This window comes from Chrysochloris asiatica, unplaced genomic scaffold (genome assembly GCF_000296735.1).
Source record: "Chrysochloris asiatica unplaced genomic scaffold, ChrAsi1.0 scaffold00379, whole genome shotgun sequence".
NCBI classification, from domain to species: Eukaryota; Metazoa; Chordata; class Mammalia; order Afrosoricida; family Chrysochloridae; genus Chrysochloris; species Chrysochloris asiatica.
Genome location: NW_006408897.1, coordinates 1,215,735 through 1,218,778, shown reverse-complemented (window position 1 = coordinate 1,218,778; position 3,044 = coordinate 1,215,735). Strand labels below are relative to the sequence as shown.

Below are 3,044 nucleotides of genomic sequence, written 5' to 3'. Positions count from 1 at the left end.
ACCCAGTAAAAATCTGACAAGCTATCTAAAATCTAAAGGTAGAGAGAGAGGTGGTTACAAAACAGCGTTTCTAGTGAGTAAAGAGTAAAAAGTAACTGGGAGCTACTATTGCAGTACACCAAAATGTATCTTCCAAGGCAAGATTTTATTCTCTCTTCAGAGCTTTGGGACAGTCTGTGTTAAAGGATTATAATGAGCCAAAGCATATCAAAATGGTGATCTGTGTCAATACATAAGACTTCTATTTCCAGTTCACATTCTGACTTTGGAAGTATACATCGTATTGTTAAATGATAAAACATTTGTTTTTCCTGTTCCTTCTGGACCATGAAATTCAAGAATATCACCATGCACAGGTGAGTCTTCATCAGCAAACAGGCATGGTTCTATTTGTTTCAAGCAACTTCTACCTTCAAGTTGCACAAGAAACTCCGTTCCAAATTTAGCCCTGTGCAAGTCAGTACACATTGCCCCAAAGGCTCAACTTTCCCCGCTACCACAGCTATTTATCTTCTTTGATGGTCCCACAGCCAGTCAGCTACATGCATATTTTCACAGGTGTCTTTTGGAGAATGTATGTATGCATTCCTGCTGGGTGGTGTTGTTAAGTGCTGTCAAGTTGATTTTAACCCATAGCAACCCTGTATAGGGTTTCCAAGGAGCAGCTGGTGAGTTTGAACCACCGACCATGCAGTTCAAACGACTTTGCAGTCTGACACATTAGCCCACAGCACCACACCTATGTTCAGCTTTAGTAAGATAAGTTAGTGGCAAACATTTTCCTAAAGTAGTTGTGCCAATGTAAACGCTGCCATTTTTCATGTCATTTAAACTATTCAGGAATACCAAAAAAAAAGAAAAGTGAAAATTTCTAAATGCAAGGCTACTATTATCCTGATGCAAAACTGAGGAAGTATACAACAAAATGGGAAAACTTTAGGACAATAACATCTTTAAATAGAGATTCATAGCTACTAGAGAAATATTAGCAAATGGAACCTAGAAGTAATTCTTTTAAAGTATGATAATGATTAGAATTGTCCAAAGAATTTAATTATCATTCAAAACTAGTAAACCTATTAATACAATGCATTAAAATTTCTATTAATTTATTTATGTTAGTTGTTAATATGGTTCACTGAATTTTGATTCATCAACCATTTCAACAGGTACCATATGATCAAAAACCAATGATACTGAAGGAAGAAGTCCCAGGTGCATTGAAGAAATTGGCAAAGAACAAGGCACCGGGAATTGATGGAATAAAAACTGAAATCTTTCAAGAAAGTGAGGCAGCACAGGAGGCACTCACTCATTTATGCCAAGAAATTTGGAAGACAACTATCTGGCCAACTGATTGGAAAAGATCCATATTTCTGCCCATTCTAAAGAGAAGTGACCTAACGGATTGTGGAAATTATCGGACAATATCTTTGATAGCCCATGTGAGTAAAGTTTTATTAAAGGTAATACAGAAACAGCTGCAAGCATACATTGACAGAAAACTTCCAGAGGTTCAAGCCGGATTCAGAAGAGGCCGTAGAACATCATTGCTGATGTCCGATGGATCTTGGTTGATAGCAGGGAATATCAGAAAGATGCTTACCTCTGCTTTACTGACTACACAAAGGCTTTAGATTGTGTGGGTCATGACAAGATATGGACAACATTGTGAAGTATGAGTATTCCTGAACACTTAATTTGCTCATGAGGAATCTGTACATGGACCAAGAGGCAGTTGTTCAAACAGAACATAGGAACACTGAATCGTTTAAAATTAAGAAAGGTGTGCAACAGGGTTGTATTCTTTCACTATATTCAACCTGTATGCTGAGCAAATAATCTGAGAAGGTGGGTTCTATGAAGAAAAATGTGGCATCAGATTGGAGGAAGACTCATTAACAACCTGTGATATGCAGATGATACAACCTTGCTTGCTGAAAATGAAGAGGACTTAAAGTATTTACTGATGAAGATCAAAGACCACAGTCTTCATTATGGATTATGTCTCAATGTAAAGAAAATATAAATACAAGTCCCCAAGTATGACCATGAGCATAGTCCACATGAATTTAGAGACTAACTCAAAAATAGATTTGAAATCCAAGCATCCAATATGAGTGCATTGTTGCTGCCATAGTCTGCCCTCTAAACTGCATTGTCACTGTGTCCTAGAACCTGGATATCAGCAAGAACGGAGACCTACCCTGGCCCCCGCTGAGGAATGAATTCAAATATTTCCAAAGAATGACCATGACCACGACCTTTTCAGTGGAAGGTAAACAGAATTTGGTGGTTATGGGTAGGAAAACTTGGTTCTCCATTCCTGAGAAGAGTAGACCTTTCAAAGATAGAATTAACTTGGTTCTCAGTTCAGAACTCAAGGAACCCCCACAAAGAGCTAATTTGCTTGCCAAAAGTCTGGATGATGCCTTAAAACTTATAGAGTAACCAGAATTAGGAAATAAAGTAGAGATAGTTTTGATAGTAGAAGGCAGTTCAGGATGCCATGAACCAGCCAGGCTATGTTAGACTGTTTGTGACAAGGATCATGCAGGAATTTGAAAGTGACACATTTTTTCTTGAAATTGATTTAGAGAAATACAAACTTTCCCCAGAATACATAGGTGTTCTTTCTGATGTACAGGAAGAGAAAGGCATTAAATACAATTTGAAGCATAAGAAAAGAATGATTAATATGAAGCCATATTCTGATTTGCTTCAAGTTATTCTCTTCTTCTATAAAGAATTACGTATTTTAAAATTAGGAAAAAGATTCTGTTGACTTTCTACCTGTGGATAATTGTTTCTGAGCAGTGTTTTTATTTTTTCCTCTATTAATCCCAAATAGACTACCAGATACTGTTTGTGAAACATTTCTTGTTATAACTACCGAAATGCTAGTCCCTCAAGGGCCAGGATTGGGTGTGCATAGGCGTATCTGCTAAGATAGCCAACATGAGGGAGCCTCTGGTAGCATAAGTTAACATCAAGGCCCATAGAGATAGGAGTTTGTAATGGATTCCAAATGGTAGGAATCCACT

At 37.5% G+C, this 3,044-nt stretch overlaps 2 pseudogenes; one reads left to right on the top strand and one right to left on the bottom strand.

Moving 5' to 3' along the window:
* Positions 1–468, bottom strand: part of LOC102814803 — a 28,043-nt pseudogene extending 27,575 nt beyond the window's left edge.
* A 273-nt stretch (positions 469–741) lies between these two features.
* Positions 742–2,785, top strand: LOC102814414 (annotated as a pseudogene).
* Positions 2,786–3,044: the final 259 nt, after the last annotated feature.